General features: G+C 44.6%; 1 long non-coding RNA gene across 1 annotated transcript; it reads left to right on the top strand.

The window, feature by feature from the left end:
- Positions 1–2,319: 2,319 nt before the first annotated feature.
- LOC135558215 (uncharacterized) lies at positions 2,320–5,613 on the top strand. The gene is made up of 3 exons (XR_010458329.1): positions 2,320–2,492; positions 4,660–4,748; positions 4,971–5,613. It is a non-coding gene; the product is annotated as an uncharacterized LOC135558215 (long non-coding RNA).
- Positions 5,614–9,354: the final 3,741 nt, after the last annotated feature.

The following is a 9,354-nucleotide window of genomic DNA, read 5'->3' as shown; positions in this document are numbered from 1 at the left end:
CTACAAGCTAGGCATACCTGTATTTGGGGAGTTTCTTCCAATCTTCTCTGCAGATGCTCTCAAGTTCTGCCAGGTTGGATGGGGAGCGTCGCTGCACAGCTATTTTCAGGTCTCTCCAGAGACGTTTGATCGGGTTGAAGTCTGGGCCACTCAAGGACATTCAGAGACTCGTCCCGAAGCCACTCCTGTGTTGTCTTGGCTGTGTGCTTAGGGTCGTTGTCCTGTTGGAAGGTGAACATTCGCCCCAGTCTGAGGTCCTTAGCGCTATGGAGCAGGTTTCCATCAAGGATCTCTCGGTACTTTGCTCCTTTCATCTTCCCTTCAATCCTGACTAGTATCCCATTCCCTGCCATTGAAAAACATCCCCACAGCATGATGCTGCCACCACCATGCTTCAATGTAGAGATGTTGCCGGGTTTCCTCCAGACATGATGCTGCCACCACCATGCTTCATCGTAGAGATGTTGCCGGGTTTCCACCAGACATGATGCTGCCACCACCATGCTTCAATGTAGAGATGTTGCCGGGTTTCCTCCAGACATGATGCTGCCACCACCATGCTTCACCGTAGAGATGTTGCCGGATTTCCTCCAGACATAACATTTGGCATTCAAGCCAAAGAGCCAATCCTGGTTTCATCAGACCAGAGAATCTTGTTTCTCATGGTTTGAGAGTCCTTTAGGTGCCTTTTGGAAAACTCCAAGCAGGCTGTCATGTGCCTTTTACTGAGGAATGGCTTCCGTCTGGCCACTATACCATAAAGGCCTGATTGGTGGAGTTCTGCAGAGATTGTTGTCCTTCTGGAAGGTTCTGCCATCTCCACAGAGGAACTATGGAGCTCTGTCAGAGTTACCATTGGGTTCTTGGTCACCTCAGTGACCAAGGCCCTTCTCCCCCGATTGCTCAGTTTAGCTGGGCAGCCAGCTCTAGGAAGTTCCAAACTTCTTCCATTTAAGAATGACGGAGGCCACCGTTCTTGGAGACCTTCAACGCTGCAGACATTTTTTGGTACCCTTCCACAGATCTGTGCCTCGACACAATCCTCCCTTGGAGCTCTATGGATAATTCCTTCGACCACACACAACCAAATAATTATTTTTGCGATATATGAAATATATTAATTTCACTGTTAGAATGTTGAAGTCAGAATGATTGTTAATTCGTTTGAAGGGAGTCAAATAAAAGTGTTTTAGTCACATGCTTCGTAAACAAGTAAACAAGGTGCAGACTAACAGTGAAATACTTACTTCCCAACAATGTAGAGAGAAAGAAAATAGAGAAATAATGAAAAGTAAAACATGTAATTATAAAAGTAATAATATATACCCAATGAGTAATGATAAGTTCTAGTATTAAAGCCCACATGCAGTCTTTTTTATTTTATTATTATTTACTTATTTTAAAATAATTGTGAAAATGCTATGCTATGTCTGATAAATCAGTGTGTGTGTATATTTCATTAAAATCACTCCAAATTTATTTCCCTGAGCCTCCTTTTGCTATTGAAATGTGGGCGTGTTGATACACATTTTTATATATTTAAATTCACAAACCTTATTGGCGGATAGGGTCATTTAGACTCTAGAGCCTACCCCTATATGCAAATAAAAGATGACTGGTCATTGGTCAGAATAATCCGATCAGATTGTTATGGCATCATCTTGGCAAAATACTCCATCCCACCTGAACAGGCTGAAATTACAGGATTTATTTTCAAACAGCTCTTAAGACAAAAATAGCATTATCATCATTTTCACAATTTCCGAGTGCTATTTTGACTTCATAATGTAGAAAACAGGAAAACACGTTTTTGACTGCAGTGCCGCTTTAAGGAACTTACAGTAACTTACTTTCACTGAGTTTACTAATGACAATGCTCTCACTTCAAAGGATCCCATGACAAAGCCTGTGGTCTGGACACACCCCATAGAGACGGGCTCTTTGCAGGCTAAATGTTATGGGTAGCAACAGTCAACCTGATTCCGCTGGTCTCCTCTTCATACACACACACACAAACACATGTTCACACAAACACACACACTCGTCACCTCCTCAGGTTCTTACAGGTAAATGACCTGGATGCTCCCCTTGGCTGTGACTGTGCATGTGTGCCTTCCTGGAGCGAGTGTGTGGGTGTGAGTGTGTTCTGACAGAGGGATGAGTGAATGTGTGTCGGTTGACTTGTCAGACCCTCTCACCTGCCTCAACTTGCCCACAGGTTCTGCACTCTTAACATAGTCCGGTCAGGGAGGTGTGTCCTCGCTATGGTATGTTCTGACTTGGATGGAGAGCTTATCCCATCAACCGCCACACCCTACATCCTGTCTACATCTCTCTCCCTCTCCCTCTCTCTCTCTCTCTCTCTCTCAGGTTTTTAATCTGTACCTTCCCACACAAGTCCCTTGGAATGTCCAGACACTGCCACGACCAAGGATTCCACGGGTCACCATGGAGACCAAGGATTCCTGAGGTCGAGGGCAGGGCAGTCCCAGGTAGGTGTGATTTCACAGGTTGACTAACACATACTCAGACACACATAAATCCTATGCACACTTGGACTGTGAGTGTCTGGTATATTTATTGTCTGTAACATTTGCTGATGAGTAGAGAACGATCTCTATCTCGAACGGACAGGTGTATGGACAGACCCCCCTCTAGTAAGACAAGCTAATCCCAAGCAGACGGTCTCACATGATGTTCATATCACCTGCATTCCTCACACCGCCTACCATGTGGGAGTGTGTGCGTTTCCGCATGTGAACATATGTGTTTGTTTTTTTTACACTTAATCCTCCTTATCCTCATTTGAACGAAAATACTGTAGAGTTAAGTTAACCTGGTCCCACAGAAAGATAATGTATATAACTAACATCGTCCTAAATGCACAGTAACACAGCCTTTCCACGCATTATGGACCTGCTGTTGGTGAGCCGTTATAACTTCTCAAGGGTTGCGCTATTGTTCATCGATGGACTGGGATGTTATGCCTTTCATAGGCTCCTGTTATGTCTGCACCCTTACACAAGGCCATTGTGTTCTGGAACTGGTGCTTGTATCAAACAACTGTTGTGTAAACAATGTGATTGTATTATCACCTCCCACTCTATAAGGGACATGTAACCATTTATGTTTTGAGTTCTTCCCTATGAAATTAGAGATAGATCTCCCTCGCATAAATGGCCTCTGCCTTCATGTTTGGATCGAGTTTGCCACAGTAGAACATTGCAGAGAATTGGAATGTCTGTTCTATTTGGTCCTAATTCTATAGCTGGTGCCCCTCCATGTAGGGAGAACTGTGTGCCTCCTCCTGCCCAGAGCAGCTGTGTCTGCACCCTGAGACGGGGAACTTCCCTTTAATCCCCCCCCCCCCTGTCATTTGGAGCTTAGACACATGTGTCCAGGGTCTGTCATACGGTCATATGGAGCTTAGGCATGCAGTATGCAGAATGCCCAGAGCTTATGCACAACTGTACATTCATTCCAGGGTGTGAGAACAACATATGCTTACCCATACTACCGAGTGGGCCAGTGGAGTCGGTAATCAGCTCATAACAGCATGGTTGTACCCCAAGGTTATGATCCAACTAAGGACAAAATCATAATCTAGTACTAGACTGTGACCCTAGACGAACTGGTCTTGACCCACCTTGAGTAAACACTTCTCCACACTTGAGCAATGACTGGCACGCCCCAAAGTTCTTGTAAATCTCTGGATCCTCGACTTCCTGGTGGGCCGCCCCCAGGTGGTGAGGGTAGGCAACAACACATCCACCGCGTTGACCCTCCTCTTGTACTCCCTGTTCACCCAAGACTGCTTGGCCACGCACGACTCCAACACCATTATTAAGTTTGCCGATGACACAATGGTGGTAGGTGGCCTGATCACCGACGATGATAAGACAGCCTATAGGGAGGAGGTCAGAGACCTGGCAGTGTGTTGCCAGGACAACAGCCCCTCCCTCAATGTCAGCAAATCAAAGGAGGTGATTGTGGAATACAGGAAAAGGAGGGGCAAGTATGCCTCCATTCACCTCGACAGGGCTGAAGTGGAGTGGGTCGGGAGCATCGACTTAATCAGTGTCCACATCGCTGAGGATCTGGGACCAAAAGGCTCCAGAACAGCTTCTACCCCCAAGCCATAAGACTCGTGAACAGTTCATCAAATGGCCACACAGACTATTTGACTGCCTTTTATATTTGGCACTGACTCTCTTACACTGGCTCTATGCGAACTCACCACCCACACATGCTACACTGACACTCCAACACACGCACGCTCACACACATGCCTATTGACACCACACACACTCACACAGACGCACTTTCCCACTCTTCACATACACTGCTGCTACCCTGTTTATTACCTATCCTGATTGCCTAGTCACCTTTTACCCCTACCCACATGTACAATTACCTCAACTACCTCGTACCCCTGCATATTGAATCAGTGCTGGTACTCCTTGTATATAGTCTCGTTGTTGTTACTTTGTGCTACTATTTCCTTTTTTATTCCTTACTTTCTAACTCTGCATGGTTGGGGAAGGGCTCGTAAAGTCAGCATTTCACAGTAAAGTCTACACCTGTTGTATTCCGCGTGTGTGACAAATTAAAGGTGATTTGAATCTCACAGTGTGTGTTTGTCCTTCCCTTGGTTTACAGCCCCCTGAAACATGAAGAAAAAGGGGCCCGAGAAAAAACAACACAGAGGAGAGAATCTGTTCCAACATGCAGAGCGAGAGAAAAACAGGGTGAAAGAAAGAATTCCACTAATCGCAATCCAAAACCTCACCCCCCGCCCCTCCCTTACCCTGCAGTTACTCCTCCCTCTCCCTCCCAAAACCCACCCTAACCCTTCCCTATTTCTCCCCCAAAAAAATCAACGTTCCTCCCTCAAGTCATCCCAGCCAAACCCAACCCTACTCCTCCCTGTCCATCTCACCCTTTCTCTCTCACCTCTCTCCCCCTCACAGGTCGACACAAACACACGATTCTCCTCAAACACGATGGCTGAGCTTTGGCTCCTGGCCTCACCAGAGACGCATCATGTTGACGGGTTTATTCCCCTGGCGGCCAGTGATTCTGAGCGCAACACCGTAGTGCTGCGTGTCACAGTCCAAACCTCGATCCACAAGTCTGCCAGATGCATCACAGTGACCGTTTTATTTACCTAACTTATTCACAGGAACTGACTGTACAGGGACACCACTATTACTCTCTGAGAAATACAGCGAAGTAGAAAACCCCACCCTGTTGTCTTATCCAAACGAGATAACATACCGCACATTACTGAGGAAAACAGTTGACCAGAAGAAAATGTTGAAAATGAAAACGTTGTGGTGTGTGTTCTCCTCAAAACCACATACTATGTTAAAGTTTGCCAAATTGTTCTGTTAAGGAAGTTTGTTTTTATTGTTGTGCGTATGGTGTGTGGTCTGAGGTAACATCTAGAATGGTGTGTTGGTATATGCTGTCTATGCAGGTGTTATTGTATGGTATAATATGTCCGTGTGATGTATCTGTATGCCTAATGTTTTTAGTTACATTTGCTCTGCTTGTAAAATTGAATTATTGAACCTCACATGACAGATTTATTGAATGTTGTGAAAACCAAGAAACAAATTGTAAAATAAATAAATAAATAAAAAGATGTTTGTTTTACGCTGTTTCAACAAGCTTTACAAAATCTGACAAGGTAGGAAAAAAACATTAGTTGAGACAGGCCATGCTGAAACATCAGCAACATCTGATGTGTCTTAATATTATTTACACACTCATTCACTATACTTGTGCATCCTATCTTTTCAGCAGAAGGGAACTCTGCTTCTCCTTAGCAAGGCACTGCTTAGGTAATGTCATAATCTGATCTAAAAAATCCCTTCATTTACAGATAACTGAGCATAGACCAGATTCCTACGATATAGAGATGAGTGAACCTGCACAGCGAGAACAAACAAGCAGAATAACTCCTTTATTTGATCCGGTCTTTCCCACAGGAAGAACACACCTATGTTGCTGGCACACTGACAGGGGCATAAGAACACACACACACGCACTCATGACTGGCACTAGATACACACACCAGAAGGGAATTGGTCAAATCTTTATCTGCAGCAAGCCTGGGTACAATTCCCTCAAAGTGGAGCTAATGTACACAACATACTCCACTCTCGGGATACTGTAAACATACTCTAAGGGTTGTCCATAGCAAGTCAAAGCAAAACTCTCACATCACACTCAGGTCACGTTCTCATTTGATAAAATATTGAATAGCAAAGGAAGGATCAATAACATCATCCTCTGTGAGGTCTGACTGTACGACACTAGAGTAAAGATTTATGCATCAGTGCTGACACATTTCCTGTTTTGCACACCTTAAACCGCCAAATTACTGTGTCATAGTCATCACTATCTTGCAGTGTGTGTGTTTTTTTAATTTTTTTATTTTACCTTTATTTAACTAGGCAAGTCAGTTAAGAACACATTCTTTTATATATATATATATATATATATATATATATATATATCACACACACACACACACACACACACACACACACACACACACACACACACACACACACACACACACACACACACACACACACACACAATATTAAGAACACCTGCTCTTTCCATGACCGAGTCAGACCAGGTGAATTCAGGTGAAGTCTATGATCCATTATTGATGTAATTTCTTAAATCCACTTCAATCAGTGTAGAAGAAGGGGAGGAGACCGGTTAAAGAAGGACTTTTAAACCTTGGGACAACTGAGACATGGATTGTGTATGTGTGCCATTCAGAGGGTGAATGGACAAGATCAAATATTAAGTGCCTTTGAACAGGGTGTGGTAGTAGGTGCCAGGCGCACCGGTTTGTGTCAAGAACTGCAATGCTGCTGAGGTTTTCACACTCAACAGTTTCCCATGTGTATGAAGAATGGTCCACCACCCACCCAAGGACATCCAGCCAACTTGACACAACTGTGAGATGCATTGCAGTCAACATGGGCCAGCATCCCTGTGGAATGCTTTCGACACCTTGTAGAGTTCATGGCCCGACTAACTGAGGCTGTTCTGAGGGCAAAGGGAGGGGGGTGCAGCTCAATATTAGGAAGGTCTACTTAATGTTTTGTACACTCAGTGTATATGTATGTGTGTGTGTATGGTAAGATGATCCCTGATCTGTTATTCAGCACTACAGTAAGCTCTGGTTGGATAGTCTCTGAACACACTTCTAATGCTTTATCAAAGCCACCTGGGACCAGAACAGAGAACAGAAGGATGAAGGATGCACCCACAGCCTCTCAACTATTCCAGGAATTTGCCCTGCAATAGATTCTTGGTGTTTCTGGGTAACTGTAAAGTTTGATTTGAAACATACGTTTGGCTTACACAACTTTGCTTTGATAATATAGTAGCAGTAAACTTCATGTTTGTGTTTCTTTTCCTAAACAACACACTGTAGCGACTAAGGGAACAGCCAGAGCTGGGTTTGAACCAGTGGCCCTGTGGAAATATGGAGAGTGCACGACCACATGCCAAGATCCTGACATGTTGGTAGAAGCTGTGACACACACAGTTGTCAATGTCGGGGCGGCAGGGTAGCCTAGTGGTTAGAGCGTTGGACTAGTAACCAAAAGGTTGCAAGTTCGAATCCCTGAGCTGACAAGGTTCTGCCCCTGAACAGGCAGTTAACCCACTGTTCCTAGGCCGTCATTGAAAATAAGAATTTGTTCTTATCTGACTTGCCTAGTAAAATAAAGGTGCAGTGCCATCTACTGGCCAGTTACATGCCTTAACAGGTACAGTAGTCCTACACGCATCCCCATGACTCAACACTGATGTGAAGGCAATGACCTGGAACTAGACAGGTGATGATCAATTCCTGGTGGGCATCCACCTTGTTGCTTTCACTGTGTTTACAGATCAAGGCAGATGAAGAAGAGGAAGCAACTTTAGACTATTGAGATGCAGCCCAGCCTAGTCTATGCCACACTTGCTGTTGATCATGATTTACACACAGAGTATACACAACATTAAGAACACCTGCTTTTTCCATGACATAGACTGACCAGGTGAATCCAGGTGAAAGCTATGATCCCTTATTGATGTTGCTTGTTAAGTCCCCTTCAATCAGTCTAGATGAAGGAGAGGAAACAGGTTAGAGAAGGACTTTTAAGCTTTGAGACATTGTGTATGTGTGCCATTCAGAGGGTGAATGGGCAAGACAAAATATGTGAGTGCTTTTGAACTGGGTATGGTAGTAGGTGCCAGGCACACCGGTTTGAGTGTGTCAAGAACTGCAACACTGGGTTTTTCCACGCTCAACAGTTTCCCGTGTGTATCGAGAATGGTCCATCACCCAAAGGACATCCAGCCAACTTGACACAACTGTCGGAAGCATTGGAGTCAACATGGGCCGGCATCCCTGTGGAACGCTTTCGACTCCTTGTAGAGTCCATGACCCAACGAATGGAGGCTGTTCTTGGGGGTGAAAGGGGGTGAAACTCAATATTAAGAAGCTCTTGCTAATGTTTTGTATTTACAGTCGAGGAGGTGGTAAGACGATGTGTGGTGGGCACACACAGAGTGTAAATATACCCCCTGTCATCTCAGTCAGCTGTAATGGTTGTTTTGCTCACCTGTGTGGGTGAGCACTGGCGCCATGGGTAATTATCTAGTGTGTACAGGGTGGTGAAGTGTTTGGCGGCTTGTAGCAGTATCACACGAAGACCGCCAGATGCCGCCGTCACCTCGTGCCCATCTAAAGGTGAGTTGGAGCAGAGAGCGCGCTACAAATATCCAAAGCCTTCGACATTATTTGCGTAAAAAGGTTAACGTTGTCCATTCCTACCCCCCCCCCAAAAAAAAATGAATAAATATAAAACATTTGCCAATATATGACTGTATTATAAGGGTTTTGAAAACAAGGTGCACAAGTTCAAGGAGATTATTTATTTTTTGGCTTCTTGCCCACCCGTCTCCCGGTTCATGTCACACCAGACTATTCATACCACAGACCGTCTCATCCAGAGGAGCAGATTCATTCCGTTTTCCTGGATACCAGAAGATGACGCCACTCAACCACATATAGGCTTCAGATGGACTAAAAACAGAAGAGCGATGGACTTATTACTTAAAATTCGAGCTATCACAATAACTTTGGGCAATCTGATCAATTTATGAATGGGAGGCAATCAATGGAGACTTGAACATTGGAGAACAACATTTTGAATAGAATTCTCCCTGGAGGACTTTTATGATCCTCGTAGGCAATTCTTGGCACAGGTTTGCATAGGGATATGGTACCATAACTTTAGACTGGTGCCACAGCTATGCAATCAACTCTACAGC

The sequence above is a fragment of the Oncorhynchus masou genome, chromosome 17, assembly GCF_036934945.1.
Source record: "Oncorhynchus masou masou isolate Uvic2021 chromosome 17, UVic_Omas_1.1, whole genome shotgun sequence".
Classification (NCBI taxonomy): Eukaryota; Metazoa; Chordata; class Actinopteri; order Salmoniformes; family Salmonidae; genus Oncorhynchus; species Oncorhynchus masou.
Note: the sequence above shows the minus strand (reverse complement) of the source record. Positions and strands in the feature narration are given on the sequence as shown.